The 21,774-nt window shown below is 37.6% G+C and overlaps 1 long non-coding RNA gene across 1 annotated transcript in view; it reads left to right on the forward strand.

The window, feature by feature from the left end:
• The first annotated feature begins 3,790 nt into the window (after positions 1–3,790).
• The window catches only part of LOC140128956 (uncharacterized), a 31,378-nt gene continuing 13,394 nt past the window's right edge, over positions 3,791–21,774 (forward strand). The window contains exons 1-2 of the long non-coding RNA XR_011855212.1: positions 3,791–3,809; positions 10,374–10,624. This is a non-coding gene — a long non-coding RNA (uncharacterized lncRNA). The remainder of the gene's footprint in view (positions 3,810–10,373; positions 10,625–21,774) is intronic.

Here is a 21,774-nt window from a genome sequence, read left to right on the forward strand (position 1 = left end):
TTAAAATTAATTTGACTTGGATTTTATGTCTCAATTTATCATTGAATGTTTAGGGATGTTCATAAAAATAAGAGCAATCTCCCTGAGGAAAAATGTAGATGACTCTATTTGTCAAAATGTTACTCTATTTGGTTTTGGAATGTTTATTGCTATTACTGGTTGAGGTGATTTATTATCTGGTCTCAGTGCTTTATTATGTTACATGCCGTTATTCTCACATAAGTGAATGTCCACAATATCTACTCTAATTCACTAATCCGTGGACTCTGCTAGCACCATTTCATCTATAGTCCATTTAATTTCCATTATATGTTATGTAATCGAAATGATGAATGTAGTGTCCATTTTCCAAATGAAGTTAAGAGATTTTGTTCACGTGGGATCATACTGTTTATTGTACCAAATGACCCAGTTCCATATTAAGACTTCACACTGTGTGTATAAAAATAACAGAAGATTGAATAAAATCCTAATGTGCCTGAAGTGCAAAATAATTAGCTTCCTCTGTCTTACCGTTCTACATTATTTAACTTTTTGTTACAGTGCTTGAGTGCTAGTTGCCAGTTTGAATACACTAAGGGCCAATATGCTAATGTGGTGCAAATGATTAAATTAATCTGACATATGGCTGATATATAGGTATGATGGCAGTTCTAGCAAACATGATATATACCACCTATTCTGGGTCTCTACACAGGTACCTTAAGAACTCACAAGCTCAGGTGATCACAACAATGAGGGGAATGGTAGATTACCAAGGAAATGTTACTTGGAATTAATCAGTCTGGAAATAAAGGATGTTTACAAATTGGTCTAATTTACATCAGGTAACTCCCCCTAAGCCTAGAAGAAAGATAGTTCCACCATCATCATAAAACTTGCTGCCACTGAATGTTAGTGATGGTTAAAAAACTAGACTTCAGTTCAAGAGGGGCTACTATATTAGAGACAGGAAATATTATATATTCCCTCACCTGGACCAATGCACCAGATTATGGATTTTGTTGACAACCATTGAATAAACTGTGTATTTATTACAGAGTTAAACTGATGCCTCCCAACTTTGGCATTCAACTCCAGCCACCCAGGACAGCGGGAAAATCCAGGACTGTCCACCTGGATCTGGGTTTAACGATAGTTGACTTTCCTTTTTTTTATTATACTGTATAGTAACAGGTATTAATCATGCTTACATAACTTTTATCTGCTGCCATTAATACATTAAGGATAGAGGCCTTTCCAGCTTAGGGACAGAGCCACATTTTGCAAATCTGACATGTATTATTTTATGTGGTAATAACTTTTGAATGCCTTAACATATCCAAGTGATTTTGAGATTTTTTTTTACTACCTATTGCACTTAATTATAGTTAATTTTATAATTATTATATTATAAGTTATTTTATTTACTATAGGTGATATGTTTATTTATGAAAAATGAGAATTTGCCAAAAATTCTGAAAAATGATCATTTATTTATGTTAGAAATATTCTGCCTTGCAGACAAATAGTCAAGGCGTCCACAGTAGTTACTAAATAACATTTATCACATGTTCCCTTTATGTTGGTAACATTTTTTTAAATATCCTTTTAATAGCTCCTCAAATCTCCCCACCCTTTTGTTAAACTACCCCCTTAAATTATGCAAAACAGCTTGTTTGTCAAATGTTTAATAGTAAAAAATGAAAAGCAAGCAGCAGTGAAAAATTAAAAGCATACATAAGGCATTAACAAGTATGTAGGGAGGTCTGTGTGTATGCAAACAGCTTTGTAACATTTTGTAGCTTAAGGCTCAACCCCATTTTTTGTATTCTGACTCGCTTTATATGGTTATAACTAGAGATGAGTGAGCACTAAAATGCTCTAGTCCTTGTTACTCGAGTCAAACTTTTTCCGAGTGCTCGTTCGAACGCAATTGAAGTCAATGGGAGACTCGAGCATTTTTCAAGGGGACCAAGGCTCTCCAATAAAATGTGTAATTTTATTGAGAAATAAGGAGGTCAGTCCTGTTTCTTCATTTTTTTTATTTAATGAAATATTCGTGGTACTTCAAAAAGGAGAATGACCCGTGTTAAACATCTGCAATGTGTTCTTCACACATATTGTTCTTCACATACTAGTGTGAAGGACACCGTTCTGCACTCATGGCTTCTGATAAGTTACCAGATGTATGGAAACATCTGCAATGTTTTCTTCACTGAAGATGTAGATGTTTCTGCACGCTAATACTCGAACGAGAATCAAGCTCGGACAAGTATGCTCGCTCATCTCTATGTTACTTATCAAAACAATTCTGAGAGTTTTTCCCTTCATTTTAGTGGTAGATTGAGGCTGATACGTTTTGCATTTATTTACAAAACAAATTAAAAAATTATGATTTTTTTGAAAAATTTGCCATTTTCAAAATTCAAAATAACTGTGTTTTTGCAATATCAAATTTCCGTATTTTCAGAATTGACTATTTTGGGGATAAATACTGTTTTGAATGAAAGTTTACATATTTAACATCAAAAACCCCCTATATAATCAACCTATTTTCAAATCTGAAACTCTCAAAATTTTAGAAACAGATATTAGCAACATTGCAAACCCCTTGAGATCTTCATAGTAATTAAATCAAAATGAATGTGAAATTAAGAATGGTCAAATTTTGTCAGTTATACGTTCATTTAGCCCTAAAAATTTACCAAAGATAAAAAGAGAAAACCCACCTTACGATTTATTAAGCAATTTCTCTCGAGTACAGAGACCCCCCCACACATGTGGTTGTTACTTGTATTATGGGTGCGCAGCGATGCGCAGAAGGGAAGGAGCACCCTGCAGCTGCCAGGATTTTAGTTTTCTCATTGTCCTTTATTCAGGCTATAAAATTTTAGCTTTTCCGTTATTTGGGCCATGTGATGCCATTTCTTTTGCGGGATAATATGCTTATTTTCTTTCGCTTTACTTAATTTGCCAAATAAAACCCTAATGTGGAGAAATATCTATCATTTTTTCATTGCCGTAACAGTGCCATAACATTTTTACTTTTTTAGATATGGAGCTGGTTGATGGCTTGTTTTTGTGGGACATGTTGTATTTGCAACAATATCTTTCTGGAGTACATTTTTTTTTTTTGATAACTTTTTATTGGATTTTTTGTGGGATTCAATAGGTAAAAATCCTAATTTTTGGCAGGTTGTTAACAGTTTTATTTTACGGCATTCATCGTGCGGGCTCCTCATCCCCTCTTTATAACCACCTTCCACTTCTTCTGCAAAGCCTCTCTTCCCCTCTGTATTACCAGTCTCTGTTTCTCCATAACAGCCTCCTCGCCACTTCTCTAAAACATTCTTCTCCAGCTCCTTATCCCCTCTGTATGACCAGCCTCCAGCTCCCTCCAGTTTTCTGGCTTGCCTGCAGCCCCAAGGCTTCTCAGACTAGCAAAAGACCACAGAACCAAACCAGGTTATGTGTCCCAATGATGCCATTCAAGGTCGGGATTAAGAGACAGCGGTGCTCTATCTTTAGGACAGCGATCAGGAGTGTCTTGCAGTCCTGGATTCTCCTGACTTCTGACCATAAAGAGAAAAAGTGTGTCTTATACCGTATTTTTCGGACTATAAGGCGCACTGGAGTATAAGGCACACCTCTAATAAATGCCTGCTAAGACATCTAGGTTCATATATAAGACACACTGGAGTATAAGGCGCAGGATCAAATGCAGTACCTAAAAATGACCAGCAGGTGGCAGACCTGTGCACAGTTCTAGACAGCTACACTTCCCGGGAAACTTGTCTTCAGTGTGTCAGAGAGCTCCGATCTCAGAGGTATGGCTGCTGGGGGTTAATGCAGGGTGATGCAGCAGGGGTTAAGCGATCTCCCTCTGCCCCTTCTGTGTTATTCCTGTGGGGTTCCCTGTGGCTCCTTCTCTTTCCCCTGTTACAGGGCTGTCAGGTATGGGGGATTGTTTACTGATGATGATGATGATGATTGCCTCGTGGTCGGCACTATGGCAGCTCCGTGCTAGGGGAGGGCAGGATGGGCACAATGTTAGTTGTGGTACCAGGGCTCTTCAGGAGCTAGGGACCCTGTATACTGTGTTGGAAGGTGCAGGATATTTCTGGGGATGGAGCTATTAAACACTGGTAAATGTACAGTACATCTTGTCTCTAGTACATTTCTGTATACGTTCATATATAAGGCGCACCTTTGATTTCTGAGAAAATTAAAGGATTTTTGGTGCACCTTATAGGCCGAAAAATACGGTAGTCTGGGAAAATAAGTCATATGGTTTACTATAGATAATTCCATAATGTGTTTACTCTAATATTTCCTAATATGTAACATTTTATTTTTAAATGGCCAAAAGTATATCTGAAATATAGGAAGACTTTTCCAGGGCCAGATGAAAAGAGTGGAAATGCTTTATATAATAGCATATTCAACAGCTTTTCTAGCTATGACTAATTCTATTTAGTTTTGTTGCATTGTAACATACTGGAAAGCTCATTTACATGTCATTAAATTAATGGAATGGATATAGGATAGACAATTTCCCTTAGCCTACTTTTATACTGATAATTTTAGCCACCTGAGTGCCTTGTCTCATTGTACAACAGTTTGTAGATATCATTCTTGGAAAAAGTTATGCCATTGTGCATGTTACATAAAAAGAAATAATAATAAGTGAGCAAGCAAACTATTTTAGCTAGAATATTATGAATGATATTGGAAATAATGGTTTCCTGGCTATAAATGAAAACACTGCAAGCTAGTATGGATAGTAGAGAAAATTATACTTTTAGCCCTTTCTTAAGTTGCAACAGTACAGAGCGTCACACTTCACAAAAATAAATATAACTGTGATGAAATATTAACCCCTTAAGGACGGAGGGTTTTTCGGCTAATTTCTCGCTCTCCAACTTCAAAAATCCATAACCTTTTCATTTTTACGTGTTCAGACCTGTGTGAGGGCTTATTTTGTGCGTAACAAATTTTACTTTCCCGTAATGTTATTTATTTTAACATGCCGTGTACTGCGAAGCTGAAAAAAAATTCCAAATGTGCAAAAATTGAAAAAAAAAACGCACGTCACGTTCTTGTGGACTCAGTTTTTACGACTTTCACTCTTCGCTCCAAATAACACGCCTACTTTATTCTTTGGTTCGGTGCGATCGCGGTGATACCAAATTTATATAGGTTTTATTGTGTTTTAATACATTTTCAAAAATTAAACGAATGTGTACAAAAAAGAAAAAAAATTTTTTGCCATCTTCTGACGCTAATAACTTTTTCATACTTTGGCGCACGGAGATGTGTGAGAGGTCATTTTTTGCGAAATGAGGCACCGTTTTCATTGCTACCATTTTGAGGTCTGTGCGACATTTTGATCATTTTTTATTTCATTTTTTATGTTATGTAAAAAGGTGTAAAAGTCGCATTTCGGACATTTGGGCGCCATTTCCCGCCTCGGAGGTCACCGCCGGCCGTAAACGTTTTTATATTTTGATAGATCGGGCATTTTTGGACGCGGCGATACCTAATATGTCTGTGATTTTTACTGTTTGTTATGTTTTATATCCGTTCTAGGGAAAGGGGGGTGATTTGAACTTTTAATATTTTATTAATTTTTTAAATTTTTTAAACTTTTTTTTTTCTTTTATTTTTTTCACTATCTTTTAGACCATCTAGGGTACATTAACCCTAGATGGTCAGATCGCTCCTACCATATACTGCAATACTACAGTATTGCAATATATGGCATTTTTGCAGGTCATACATTACAATGAGCCACTGGCTCATTGTAACGAACCTGCATAAACCATGTAGCCTCGTGTCAAAAGAAGACCCGAGGCTACCATGGTAACCGATCGCCGCCCCCCGATGACGTTCGGGGGCGTGGCGATCGAAAAAAAGATGGCGGCGCCCGCGCGCCGCCGTCTTTTAAACGCCGCCGGCGACTTTGGCGGCGGCGTTTAGAGGGTTAATAGCCGCGATCGGTGCAAGCACCGACCGCGGTTATTAGCGGTGGGGGTTTTGTGCAAAATGCAAAAACCCCCACCTCTGTATGAAGAGGACTCAGCCCGTGAGCCCTCTTCATACATCCCTTATACCTCTGCGCCGTAGAGCTACGGCGCAGAGCGTTAAGGGGTTAAATAAAATTGTGTACAATGGGTAAACTGGAGGGCATCTAGCATCTTTTGAAGCTCCAGGCAGCTTTTACGACATCCTGGAGTTTTTACAGCTTGATAAACTCTGAGCTGACTGTCAGGATTCGGTATGTGTGGATCAACTGGACCACCACCGGAGGTGGTACTAGCTAACACCTGGAACCGGAGTCTAAGTAGCCCCTGGTCTTCACCAGAGCCTGCTGAAAAGTCCGATGGACTTGCTGCGGCAGGGTACCACCAGGTAATTCCACAGGTGCGACTAGCCAGCAGTGGCAGCAGAGGTCGAGATAACTTAACGGAAGACAGTCTCGTGGTCGGGTTCAGGCACACGGTCATGGCAGGCGGCAGAGATGCAGGTACAAGTCCAATCTGGGGTTAGCAACGGGAGGTCCAGGCAAATGGGAACGGGAACGCAGGCACACGGGACACAGGAACACAGCAATGCCGTAACACAGCAACTCGGAGGAACACTGGTAATGCAGGAACATAGAGGGACTCTGGTACCACAGGAACATGGCAACACAGGACTCAGGAACATACCGGGATGCAGCAATACATAGGAACACACGGGAACGCTCAAGGCACAGATACGCAGAAGACAGAGGAATGTAGGATAATCGCTAGGAAGCGTTCTCTAAGGCTGTGAGGCACAAAGATCTAGCAGGAAGTGTAGGAAGAGGCAGGCTTAAGTACTTTTCTAAAAATCGCCAGGGCCAATTATTGGCGCGCTGGCCTTTAGAATTTACTGAAGGTGACGCACGCGTCCTGTGCTGCAGGAGTCGGTGCTAGATCGCGGCGAGGTAAGAGACTCGCCAGGGGACCGGGGCAGTGGAGAGGGGCACGGATGTGCCCGCGACTCGGGCTATGGGTCGCAGGAGCACCAGTGACACTGACAACTGGTCTGTGCAGATGTCAAAAGACACATGGACATCTCTTACTCCACAAAGACAAATAACTTTTTAAGTATTCCTGGACTCATTCCCTTTATTTACACTTTCTCCAAATCTAAAAGACTGTTGACAATTTAATAAATGGGTGGTTCTGAAACAGGAATCAAATACAAAAAGGATAGAAAAATGTAATATGCAAAGAAACAATGTTCACATGCTGGAGGCAGCTAAGCTGAATGTGTTCCAGGTAAATCAGAATTTACTTTAATTTGTACGTTTATTTATTGTTTTTATAGTTTTGCTGTGTTGCGTGGCATTTTTTGGATAACAGACTGGGAAGTACCCAAAATTGGCTAATAAAGAGTGAGTTAAAATTGCAAGCAGTTAGCAAGTGTGATAGCCTGCCTAAATAAATGGGTTTTAACAGCACATTTGAAGCTTTGGGGGTTGGGTATTTGTCTGAAAGATCATTGTAGGATATTCCATAGGATTAGTGCAGCTCTGGAGGAGTCCTGAAGACTTGAATGGGAAGCTAAAATCAAAGAAGAGAAAAATCTAAGATCACTGATGAATTTTGTAGAGCACGGGATGAGTGAAATAAGAGAGGAGAGGTAAGGAGGGGCAGCATTATGCAGAGTTTTGTGGATGAGGATAATTAATTTAAACTGTAAATAAGTTAACCCCTCGCAGTCACACCCCAAGTCATGGGATGAGTAAGGGTGTCTATGTGACAATAACTTTTGAATTGGTTTACAAAGAAACAAAAGATACACATGTGTAATCTATGTATTCTATCAGAAAAATTATCATTAGGCAGTTATTTTCTGGAAATAGATATTTTAATTGACTTAAATTTCTGGCCACTAGTGCCTCACGTATTAATCTATTACAGTATGGATTGATGGATGGGCTTGGTCCACAAAACTCACTTCTGTCTGCTCTATTGCAAAATAAGATGTCTTTCAGATCAGTGTCAAAAGTCAGTGGGCACAATGAATTTGTGATTCTACCTAGGACAGATTTGACATCTATGGGACCACAGTTATGCCTGGGGACTCTCAATCCACAGTTCTGGGTGGAATATTCTGTAAAGGATCCTGCAGAGGACTTACTTCAACTAATGTTGACTTAAAACATTGCGTGTTTAGGTCCCCTGGAAATGAGTCCGAACTTTATTAGAAGTTTGAGCCTGGTTCGGCTCAACCCCTGGCATTTACTCAGCACCATTACAATTGCTGCAGTCGTGTAAAGGCCAACACAAACCTGTCGTGGAAAAGGGTGCCACCATTTTTGGGAGGATCGTCAGTTTCCTAATTACGCCAATGGGAATGCCAACCCTCACCAAAATGGCTCATCAATTTAAATGCTACCTGTGACTTTGGCAGCAGCATTCTAACATTTAACACCTTTGATTGGTGCCAATCATGCTACAGGGTCATAACAGTTGGATGGACCCACTCATCACAAATTTTTACAGCTAGTTTGGAAGAATTGGCAGCATGTGACATCCTCTTCCCATGTCTGACTGTTCAAACCCAAGCAATTGCTTGGTTCAATTATACAGTTATACCTGTAATGTGCTGTAGTTTTGTTAATAACAGTGAACTAGAGAATGTGTTATTCTGTTATCCTGAGTATATTTAAACATCTTGTTTTTGTGGGAATACCCCTATAATTCAAATATACTCTTCTGCGTTTTCATTTTCTGAACATGTAGATTGGTGTAAAAAACAAGTAAATCCTATAAGTTATGCCATCAACATTTTGGGGAACATTAATCATAGTCTGTTAAACTGTTTTGAGCGTCTTTTAGCGCAAAAATCGTTAGCGCATCTCGTTATTTAGGCGCATTTATGCGCTATTTTCTGGCGCACGGCAAAGTTCGGCACTTAGTGGTTTTGAGTCCCTGCGCCTTATCTGACATAGTGAGTGCGTCCTATACAGATGTTTGCACGGGATCTATCACTAATTTGCGCCTAAAAAGGCACAAAATAGGCGCAGAAAATGCACCTACTCTGAGCAGGTGCACTTCCAAAAAACTTCCCTTTTCATTACTAAAAACATACATTTTAGGTTCCCAAATGAAGAATAACCTCTATGCAACATGGAAAATACTTCGGAGCAGTTTAAAAATGTAAAATTTCTCCAGTAACGACTTCATCATTGTCTATTGGATCATCTCTGGGAGTGATTATTGTCTTATTGTACAGATCTGTACAGAATATTATCAGTCTCCATTTCATGTAAATTGGAATAAAAAAGGAAAAGACTCATTTCAGCAAGAATTTTATTTTTTTTTTTACATCTCTGTTAGTTTTAGTCCCTGCAGTTACATCATAATGATAGTTTTTTGTGCAGAGATGAAGCCCTGAACGTTCTGTCACATTTTCTCAGTCTCCTTTCCTTATTGCTCACAAATGAGATCTAACAATTGTGCCAAATTTGGCGCTAATTTAGGCGCAAATGAATCGGACATGCGACAATTCCAAAGTGCATTTACTAAGCCAGAACTAGATCCATCATAGATCAGGAGCCAAAAAGAAGAGCAAACCAGGCGCAAAAACAGGCGAACATGAGACCCACTATGATTAATGTCCCCCTTTGTATTTTGGCGGTGTGATTTAAAAACACTATGCTACAGTACATGCTATGCTACGGCTTGGTGTTCCGTGTCTCTTTAAGGTTACATGAGGGTTACTGTAAAAAAAAGAAGAATCCAATTTTATAAGGCAGTACATAAATCTTTGTTTCTTTTTTAGAGAGGCTGAAATGTTTTTTGCTTATTTTAACCTAGAAACTAACATGTTTAGCATAAAATATTTTTCTACAAGCTGGCACGCTACAAACTAGGGCATATTTTTCTCTAATTACAAAAGAAACCAATGCCCTTCTGAAACACTCCAGGGTTCCTTCTTCTATAATTAAATACACAAAATAATATTTCAACAAGAAATCAATAAATAACTTAGTAAAGTCTAAAAGATGTATGGGGCTTTCCTTCTTTGTTTCCTCTATTTAACACTCACTTCGAACCCTGCTCTCCAGCTGTTGCTGCACTGCGGCATACTGAGATTTCTAATTCATCAATACAGCACCTAGTGAGCTACAAGTTGGATGGACTGCATAATTCTGTCTCAGCGTGGTGGCAAGTGCTCGCACTCAGATTGTTCTTTGTGATCTTATTCAACTTATAGACTATTTTGTGGAATAGGTGAACTCATGAATTAAAAAATAGCATTCAAGCTTATACTATTTAACCAATACAATTTACTTTTGCTATGAAATCTAAATGTAAAATAAACTGCAGTATATTTTTGTTGTCTAACTTCAGATCAACACACAGGGGCTTATTTACTAAGGGTCCTGTGTCAGCATTTTCGCCAACATTTTGGGGATCGCACCAGGGATTGTGTCGCACGTGATCGGATTTTGGCCCATCGGCGCCGGCCGATTGTGTCACAAGCCAAGCACTTACATGCACCGGGAAAAAGAAGGTGATCTCCGGCGGACCACGCTGGTAGTGAATCACGGCAGCTGTGCATTCTCGTCGGGGATCATACCTGAGGGATCGCGCAGGGACTGGTAAGTAAATCTGCCCAATAATGTCATGTCCTGCTTGGAACCCTACTCTCACCTTCTGTGTCATCACCATGTCAAGTATGTTCATCATCCCTTGGGGTTTAGCTAACACCTCCAAACCTGGGCTCATCCCTACACAATTGCACTGAAAACTGCCCTTAAGCATTTTAAAATACTGTGCCTAAGGAACACATATGTGATTCAATCCTTTTTTACCTTTATACGGTATTTTTAAAAAGAACAGGTCAACACGAACTGTAAAAATAAATCCTGACATATTGAAATATAAAGAACTACCACCTGGAGGCCAAAAAATTTCCAGATCCTTTGCATTGGTGTAGCCAATATGAGCAATCAAGTACGAAGCAATACGTATCCATGAAGCGTATCATATCCCCATTTAGCCAGTGATGAAAATACCACTATACAGAACAGCTTAACCAAGCAGAACATCACCGAAACACATGTTGCAGTGGCACCAGGCTTTAGTTTTCCCCAAACAATGCCCAGCTGGCTCAGGCAATATAAGGGCCCCTTCCCCACTGTCCTCCTCTGTGCATTAAATGCTATTGTTACCCAATGGACCATTTTGTCCCTGGCTATAGTGTTCCAAACTGCTCTGAGCCCAACTTTACTACCAGACTGTCTGACCATAAGCAGGGCTGGAAAGTAACCAACATCAATGCACTAGCAGGACTGCTTTCTAGGATATAAATGGTTAAAACATACACAGTCTCAAACATTACTGAGCTTGACTTCATGCAACTGGAGTGCACAGAAGCAGCTTACTTGAGTACCAGTCACGACTTGCAAATCAAAACGTTGCTGTAGCACATCAAAGTTTAAAACATGTTGACTGTTATTCATTCTTCATTAAAAATACAGATGCAAACATGAGGCCGGGACTGATCCAACAGATTTTAAACTATTTGTTCTTATTTATGGCATAAAATATACTAACAAACACAAGCATCAAAAACATAGCCTGACCAATCATGTTGCAGTATTAAGTTACATGTCATTATAAAAGCTATGATGTACAATGTTATGTGGAGAAAATAGCAATAAGCTGGTGTGTTATGTATTAAATAGCAAACTGTTTTCATACATTAACCCCTTTGCGTTACAGCATTTTTTGTAATTTTTTTTGCTCCCTGCCTTCAAAAATGTATAACTTTTTCTTTTTCCTGTGTACAGAGCTGTGGGAGTAGTTATTTTCAGTGCAGCAAAATTTACTTCTCAACAACATTATTTATTATTCCATCTTGTGTACTGGGAAGCTGGAAAAAATTTCAAATGTTGTGAAAATGGTAAAAAATTTACGTCATTTTCTTGTGGGCTGAGTTTTTACAACTTTCACTTTGTGCTCTTAATGATACATCTACTTTATTCTTTGGTTTGGTATGATCCCAATTTTTTTTTTACTATTTTTTAGCCCCTCTACCATACTTTAACTCTAGACAACGATCTATCCTACCATATACTGCAATAAATATATGGCGTTTTTAAACACATGATTCTTTACAATGTGCCACTGCTACAATGTAACGAATCTGCAGAAAGCATACATCCTTGGGTCCTCCAAAGACCCGAGACCATCATAGCAACCAATCCCTGCTCCTTGTTAGAGAAATATCTCTATCTCTAATGTGATGTGGGTCCAAATTGTTGTGCAGTATGAGCTGCTCGGAGAATCAGTCACACACACACTGGTAAGACGTAAGACGATTCCACCTTTATTTACATTTGGGAACAAAGAAAACTTCACTGGGCATGCGCCACATTCCTTTCCCTTGTACAGGATGTGTACTTAAATGGTAACCTCTGAGGCACTATGTGCGCGGGGGATGATTTTATGCACAGATATAGTTAGCTGACAGTATAGGCAGTGTAAAGACAAAATGGAGAACACATAAACAAAATGGATTATGTTCTCTCACATCTTCAGTGATGTCACGGGGAGCGACGATTGCAAACAAGATGAAGGTGCCCGCGTGCCACCGTCTTTTAAATGCTGCTGGCGGAAAATGGTTAACACCCACGATCGGTGCTAGCAGAGGGTGTGTATTGCAATAAGCAGCACATGCCATGTCTGGATGATGAGGGCTTACCCAGTTCATAGAGCATTAGCAGCTCTGCGTTACACTATTACTACATCGAATTTAACTTGAAAATCTAAGCTGCTTCTCGTTTCAATAGGAGTTTCCTCCAATCATCTCCTCTTAGTGCCATGTTATCACTCTCTATTTAACTAAACTGAAATGTGCTCAAACTTTGAAAAGCAATTCTTCTCTTAAGTTTTCTAATGGTACAGGCAACAGCCAATAAATTGCATTGGGTACAAGCAATACAATAGAATACACAACATGATGGGTATCACAATCAATAAACAATCTTATATCATATTTATTCTCACCTTTCATTTGGATTAGCTTCTATTTTTTACATGTTTTTGTATGTAAACATCCACAATTTTAAAAAAAATTATGAGAATGAATAGTTTGAAATGTCTAGGCTCAGTCCATACCATCTGTATTTTTAATGAAGAATTAATAAAAGTCAATGAGGCAAATTTACTAAACTGCTTTTAAAGGTATTTAAGAAGTGACTGCGCCACATTTGTGTCACATGCAACCGTTTTTTGGCGCGGCTACACTATTCTTCATACAACGCAAATTTCTGCACTAAAGGTGGCATTACGGTGCTCACCTGGACTGTGCGCCAGATTCATCATGCAAAATCTGACAGAAATATGTTGCATTTTTTTTTGTCAGTGTCAGAAATGGCACAAACAAATTTTGTTCCCAAAAAATGGTGCACTCTGTCGGAGCAGTGCAGAGATCACCAAATGCATAAAGAACGTGCACCTGATTCCTGAATCTGGTGCACTCTGCACTATACACAGGCAAAATGCACATAGTAGAGTTTCCACAGTTTTTAGTAAATGTTCCCCATTGTATTTAATTCCTGCATCTGCTAGAGCAAGTTCAAAACATTAGCTTGTATGGACTACAGAAATAAGATAAACACTTACATAGTTCAGGAATTTACTTCTAAAATTTCAAAAATACAGAAAGGCAGATTGAATATTAATTTTGCGCATATATTATTTGGGACTTCTAACAAGGTTAAAGAGACTAGCAAAAGCAGATAGTGCCTACAAAAGAATGTTGTTCAAGGAAACCAAGCACATTCAGTGGTGTGACACCCAGTGAGTAGGTAAACATAGGACCATTAACCCCTAGGCGCACCAGGACGTTATAGTACGTCCCCGGGGCTAGATGCTTAGCGCACGGGGACGTTCTATAACGTCCTGCTTCTGGCACCGGCTCACAAACGGAGACGGTACCAGAAGCAGCGGCTGTCAGCTGTCTAGTACTGCTGTGGATCGGATCCCCCGTGCCGCTTACCGGGGGATCCGATCCTCTTCCGGGCAGCTCCGAGGACTGGCATGTGCCCCGGAGCTGCCCGGTCTCCATGGCAGCCAGATCCCTTCCGGGTCTGACTGCAAACTGTCTGAGCATCTAGTATTGTAGAGCAGTGTATTGGACTTAAACCAGTGATAAGAGCATCACTGGTTTAAGTTCAAGTATGTATAAGTAAAAAAATGCAAAAACAGTTAACACTACACATTATAATAAATAAAAAATAAATACATAAAATATAAGCCCCTAAAATGTCACTTTCCCATAAAAAAACTTAATAAAGTATAAAAAACATAAAAACACAAAAAAACCCCGCATATTTGGTATTGCCGCGTCCGTAACAATCTGCATAATAAAACAGAATTGTTACTGGACCCGCACGGTAAACGCTGGAGGAAAAAACCGCAAAAAACGCTCCAAAAAAAGATAATTTTTAATTAATACCCTATAAAAAATGCTCTAAAAAGTGATTTAAAAAATTTTATGCACTCTAAAATAAGCCCACTAAAAAGAACAACTGTTCTCGCAAAAAATAAGCCCCTAACAAGATTTGTCAGCCAAAAAATAAAAAAGTTATGCATATAAAAAGATGGTGATGCTAAAATGAATAAGATTTTCTCCAAATTAGTTTTTATTCAGTACAATTGAATAAAATACACAAAACCCCCACATATTTGGTATCCCTGCGTCCGTAACAATCTGTATAATAAAACAGAATCAATATTAGATCCGCAAAGTGAACTCCGTAAAAAACAACCTAAAAAAACTCTCTCTGAAAAAGATGATTTTTTATTAATGCCCTTTAAAAATGCTCTAAAAAAAGTGATTTTAAAAAGTTACGCAATCTTAAATAAGACCACTAAAAAGAGCAATCATTCTCGCATAAAATAAGCCCTTAAACTGATTTGTGAGGTGAAAAATAAAAAAGTTATACATATGAAAGACGGTGATGCTAAAATTAACAGCAATTTTGCCAAATTACTTTTTATTCAGTAAAAATGGTAAAAAATTAAAAAATATATATAAATGAAGTATTTTCATAATCGTGGCGACCCATAGAATAAAAATAATATACTATTTTTATGGTATGGTTAACGGCCAAAAAAAAAAACACATAAAAATTTTCCTAAAAATTGATGATTTTCATTTCCTCCACCAACAAAGAGTTAATTAAATCTCACCAATTAGCTATAGAGGCTCCAAAATTATTTATTAGAAAAGTGCATCTCATGTGGCAAAAGAAATAAGCCCCTATAGGTCCTCAATAAAAAAAAGAAAAAAATTATAGCCTGTACAATGTGACATAGCAAATCTGATCTGGATGGCGCCTCCTTCCCTTCTATGCCCGGCCGTGCGCCCATACAGCAGGTTACCAGCACATATGGGGTATCCGTGTACTCGGGAGAAATTGGGTATCAAACTTTGTGGAACCTTTTTTCATTTAATCCATTTTAAATGTTTAATTTTCCACCCAAAATGGGTGTATTGTGAAAAAATATTACAATTTGCAAACTGCACCTTCATTTTGTTTTAACCCCTATAAAACACGTAAAGGGTTAACAAACTTCTTAAAAGTAGTTTTTCATACGTTGAGGGGTGTAGTTTCCAAAATGGGGTAATTTATGAGTCTAGCTATTATTTAGGCCTCTCAGTGTAAATTACAAGTTGAGCAGGTCCATCTAAGTACGGGTTTTGGCGATTTTACAAAAAATGTGAAAAATGGCACCCAAATTCTGAGCATCATAACATTCTAGTAAAATATGTGGAATCTTAAAAAACCATGCCAACGTAAAGCAGACATTTGGGAAATGTAAGTTATGAATTTATTTGGGTGCTATGACTATCTGCATCAAAAGTAGAGAATTTAAAATGTTGAAAATAAAGAATTTTTCAAAATTTTTGCCAAATTTAGTTTTTTTTCATAACTAAACGCAAAAGATTTCATCCAAATTTTTAAACTAATTTGAAGTACAATGTGTCACGAGAAAACAATCTCAAAATCCCCTGGATATCTCATAGCGTTCCAAAGCTATAACCACTTATAGTGACACAGGACAGATTTGAAAAATGGGGCCGCGTCCTTTAGTCCCCTAGGGGTTAAAATTTATATTTAAAAAAAAACGACAATACCTCCAAAGCTATTTCACTTTGTAATATGTTTATATGGTCTCCTTTTCCTAAAAATTTCCCAGTGAGTAGGTAAACATAGGACCATTAAAATTTATATTTTAAAAAAAACGACAATACTTCCAAAGCTATTTCACTTTGTAATATGTTTATATGGTCTCCTTTTCCTAAAAAAATGTTTTTTAATATGCTAATGAGTCACAAGTGGTCTGCTATTGCCTGTGCAGGCATAGCCTGGAGGGACTCTGGTGATGCCCCCTGGAAGCACTTGCAGGTGCTCATTTATTTTTTGTAAGGCATTGTCCTATATCAGGGTTATTTTTAAACTTGAACCCTGTTCAACAAGTCACCACTCTGGATCAGTGCAGTTCTGCCCATCACCCGAGGCCTCTGTTTGTACACTGAGGCTCAGTCGGGACATTATATGGGTTTTTACTAGTTAGAAGGGTGTTGGTTAGAGATGAGCGAGCATACTCGTCCGAGCTTGATGCTCATTCGAGTATTAGCGTACTCGAAGCGGCTTGTTGCTCGGACGAGTATTTCGCCTGCTCGAGTTTGAGCATTTTCTTAAGGAAACACAGTGAAGAACAGTGAAGAATACAATGAAAACAGTGAACACAGGATCATTTAAGTGAAGAACACAGTGAAGAACACATTGCAGATGTCTGTAAATTGGGTGTCCTTAAGTAGGGGACCGTATATATATATATATATATATATCTGTCAGGATCAGATGTATTACCAATTCAGGAGACCCTTATTGGGGAAGTGTTGCCTCTGATAGGCTTAAAGAAATCACAAAATTACATATTCTTTGTTTAATTCAAGTTTTTGAGTTAAATAGATGATACTTTTGTTACCATAAATATTTTCTTCTATGAGATAGAACTTGATAGATGCACCACCTCCAAGCCACAATATCCACACTTCATACCAAATACCCAATGATTAGCAGGACAACAGGGATGAATGATTTTCCACACGATAATCGTGATGCACAAGCATCTAGCTTGTTTCCGATGTCAATCAGAAGAGTAGACGGCACTTAACAGAGAATTCCTTCTTACTTTTATGCAGCGGCAAAGCACGTGGACAGAAAGACGACAGTCAAAAGAAGGTCACCTGCATCAATCTGCTTTGCCTCTGAATGAAAGTAGGGAAAGTTATTCTCCGTTTAGTCCCATCCATTCTTCTGATTGACTGAAAGGTACACAAGGAAGTAGAGTCACAAAATATATGTTGACAGAAGATAAAGGAAAGGGAATTTTTTTTTAATATTTTTTTTCTTTTATAAAGTATTAAGAAACAACTAATACCTCATAACACTTTGCAATGTACTGAATAGACTTAATAAGTCATAGGTGCAAGGAGCTGTATTATAGTACTTCTGACATTTAACTAGAATATCAATACCAAAGTTTTGTGAAAAAAATCATTCTGTTCTCTTTGTATTAGCTGCCCTGCTGCTGTCTATTCTTTGCTATTTACTGTAGTGAGTGCTTTCCCTGCTGGAGGATATACACAGATGCCTAAACAACAGCGATCTGCCCCATTTACAAACAGTTCTACTAGGCACGATGAGAAATGTGTACTTCCATTAGTGATTTTTTTTAACTTTCACTTTTTCATGGCACACATATATGTTATCTGTCTATGCAGAAGATACTACATTATCTGTACGGATAGAGTTAATTACCTGCTCTTATTTACTGAACTGGCCTGCTCATGTTCTTACACTACACAAGTCCTAAACCTCTATTATTATTATTATTATTATTATTATCTCTATTATTATTAATTATTTATAGAACACCATTAATATCAAGTGCTGTATATTGAGTAAGAAGTTCACATACATTACATTAAGACAAGAACAAACGGCAAGTATAAAATACAAAAACGACAGTGATCTGGAGCAAGTGGAAAGAAGACCCTGGTCATAAGAGCTCAAACCTCTCTGTAAGGGTACATGGAGACATGAGATGAGGATAACAGTAAAGAATGAAAGTCAGCAGCATGGCCAGAGCCAACCCACGTTCATGATAAGCAGATTTGACACATCCTATTTCATAAGCAATGGATTAGTCCTGGTAGAGCAGGTTCAGAGTCAGATGAACGAGACAAAGTCAAAACACTGTTAATTAGGAATCACAGATGCCTATGCAGAACTAGGAACCTCACTGTGGAGAAATGTTAAGCTTATAGAAATGCTCAAGAACCCTACAGGTAAAGGATTTAGCTAATTTGAGCCATGGACAGCAGGACAGTGTCAATTACAACTAGGTGGCAGTGCACCGTAGCTACTGTACATTCTTGTATGTGGAAAACATGTCAGATTTCAATAAGGTTACTGCATTTATTCATAATTGAATGATAAGGTGAATTGTTTAAATGTTCTAAAATACATTTTAAGCTTTTTTCTCTTAAATAGTCTATCTTCATAGTTTAATCCATATCCAATATCCTTTCTGTCTACAGCAAATATTGTGAATATTGTTCAACTACTTTTAATATTTTCCTTGTTTTATTTTATTCTTGTGTATACTTTTTTGATAATATTTGATCATTAATATGTTTATGTTTTTGGCATCATGGGTTTTCTTATTGTCTATATTTAAAAATGAATAAGATAAGATTGAATATATTTTGCTAGTTGGCATCTGCAGATGCTTGTGCTTTGAATGAGCTACACAATTTCCCCCATTTATAAATGTGTCAATGCTATTGAAAATTTTTCCCTGTTGTGTTCTTTAAATCTTCTACTACGATTCCCTTTGAATTTGTCATGCTGTAGTCTTGTGTGTGAGCCACTATTGATTTCTTTGGGAGGATCGCTATAAGTTTTCCCTTTGCAGTGATTGCCAAATGAATTGAAATATGTCTTATACATATTTTATGGAAACTGTTATCTTAACCAACTCTATGTTGTTGGAATTTGCGCTGTTAAAGTGTGATGATAGAAACCCCAGAGACACATTCATAATTTATCCACCAGTAAAAATTGTTTCATTTTACCTATAATAGTATTATTTCCATGTTATTTCATCTAATCTCCCATCTCTTCGAAAACAAGATACATGAATGTGAAGAGCTACAGTAGGTTATTTTTCTCCAAATGTGATTGGTTGCCACCAGGTAGGAGTTTACATTCATGGTACCTAGATCAAAGTGTGGCCCCTGGTAATTATAGCATGTGTTAAAAAAACATTCACAGGTTACCCCCTGCTGAATAAAATATCTTTATTGGATACATGCACAAAAAGGCAATGATTCTCTTATGCAGGACTAAGTGTATCTAATCAAAATGTTTTATTTGTAGGTAAGAGAGTGTTTGAAAGTTTTTTAAAGGTTTTATGTATGGGTTTTTGAAAAAAAACATAACAAAAATGCACAGGAGACACAAACCTCTACATAGCAGATTAATTGTAATTAAACATGACATCTTAAGCACTTGCCACTCAGCTTTGAGATCTCCTATCATTCAAAGGCCCACTGCACATGAATGGGCCTAATGTGTGGAAATGGACCCCTGTTCTGGTCAGATCCCACAGACCGAGCAGAGTAAAGTATATGGGAGTCTAGAGAATTATGATGCAATGAGTCTGCCAGCTGACCAGTAGCGTTGACACCATAACAGTTGTTACAATGTTGGCGCAAGGCGTGCATGGCACACCGTGCCGTAACAAGGGGAAAGATAGGACATGTCTTATCTTTTACCTGTGTACGGAGCGGTATGGTGCTGCACGTGGTCGTGTGAATGCAGACTTAAGTAAATAAGATATTACATGTTATAACAATTACAGATAAACACTGCTGTTCTGTTTGGAATAAGGGACTCTTTGTATCATACATTACTATGAGAATCTAAGTCTCATCATCAGTGTAGTGTTTGGCATGTGATATCCAGAAGACAATGTGAAGTAGAGGACCAGAAATACTGTTTTTGTCAATACAATGTATGACATGCACCTTTCAAAATGTCCACAGGATACACATTTTTGTGGATCTATAAATGTCTACAAAGTTTTGTGGTTCCTCAAATGTCATCATAACTTTATATAGAAAACAAATTGGTATGCATTATATAGTGAGGGTCAAGTCTTTCATAGGTAGCTACATCACTAACAATTTGTCAGTAACTTCACTGGGTATCAAAAGTTAAACTGTTTTTTGTTTTATCCCTCTCATGTTAAAACATTTTTATTGTGTGTGCTGGGCATATAACTTTCTATGACTGGAGGAAGATAGAGAAATTAAGACCATTTCAAAATACTTTTGTTCTGGTACCTAAACCTGGACACAAACAAATTTCTCAAATTCTGCAGACTTCAAATTTTCACAGATCCCGTCAATTTAGTAGCCAATTGTTGCAAGCAGATTATTTTCTTCTTAACTCCTTAAGGATGCTGCCAGTTTTGTAGCTTAAGGCTCAGCCCCATTTTTTGTAATCTGACATGCGTGGCTTTGTAGGGTTATAACTTTTGAACACTGATACTTATCAAAACGATTCTGGGACTGTTTTTTCCCCACATGTTGTACTTAATTTAAGTGGTAATTGTTTGCTGATAAGTTTTTCGTTTTATTTACAAAAAAAAGAAAAAATTATGATGTTTTGAAAAAATTTGCCATTTTCAAAATTCGAAATCAATGCGTTTTCAGGAAGATAGATTTACCACCTAAATAAGTTGCTGAATAACATTTCCCATATGTCTACTTTTCATTTTCATAATTTTTGAAATATCTGGATAGTTTATTTTGATGTCACACGTCTTACAAATTGAATATCAATTTTCTGTATTTTCAGAAATTATTTTTTTGGGGATAAAAACAGTTTTGAATGAAATTTTACATATTTAACATCAAAAACCCCTAAACAATCAACCCATTATCAAATCTGCACCCCTCAAACTATTATAAACAACTTTTAGGAAGATTATTATTGTTATAGTAATTACATCAAAATGCAGGTGAAATTTAGAATGGTCAAATTTTGTTGGTTATACATTTAGCCCTAAAATTTAAACATTTCCAAAAGATAAAAAGAGAAAACCCGCCATACAATTTGTTATGCAAATGTGGCCATTATTTGTTTTATGGATGCACAGCGAGGCACAGAAGGGACGGAGCTCCCTGCAGCTGCCAGGATTTTAGTTTTCTCATTGGCCCCTTTTGTAGGCTATACATTTTAGCTCTTCCGTTACTGGGGCCATGTAATGGCATTTTTTTTTTTAGAGTTGAGATGCTTTTTGCAGAAATACCATTTTGGGGTTGGTATCCACTATTGTTGAAAATTTAGGAACTTTTTTATGAGGGCAAGAGTAGAAAAACATGTACTGGAGTTTTTCCTTTTTTTTTAGCTGTTCACCGTGTTTCCTAATAATCATCTTATCTTTATTCTATGGGTCAATACGATTACGGGGATACCGAACTTGAATATTTTTTCTTAAGTTTTACTAAATTTGCCAAATTAATCCCTAATGTGAGGAAAAATCTATCATTTTTGCATTGCCGTCTTCCAAGTGGCATAACATTTTTACTTTTTTGGCTGTGGAGCTGGTTGATGGCTTGTTTTTTGCAGGACATGTAATACTTTGCAACAGT

The sequence above is a fragment of the Engystomops pustulosus genome, chromosome 4, assembly GCF_040894005.1.
Source record: "Engystomops pustulosus chromosome 4, aEngPut4.maternal, whole genome shotgun sequence".
In the NCBI taxonomy this organism is placed as follows: domain Eukaryota; kingdom Metazoa; phylum Chordata; class Amphibia; order Anura; family Leptodactylidae; genus Engystomops; species Engystomops pustulosus.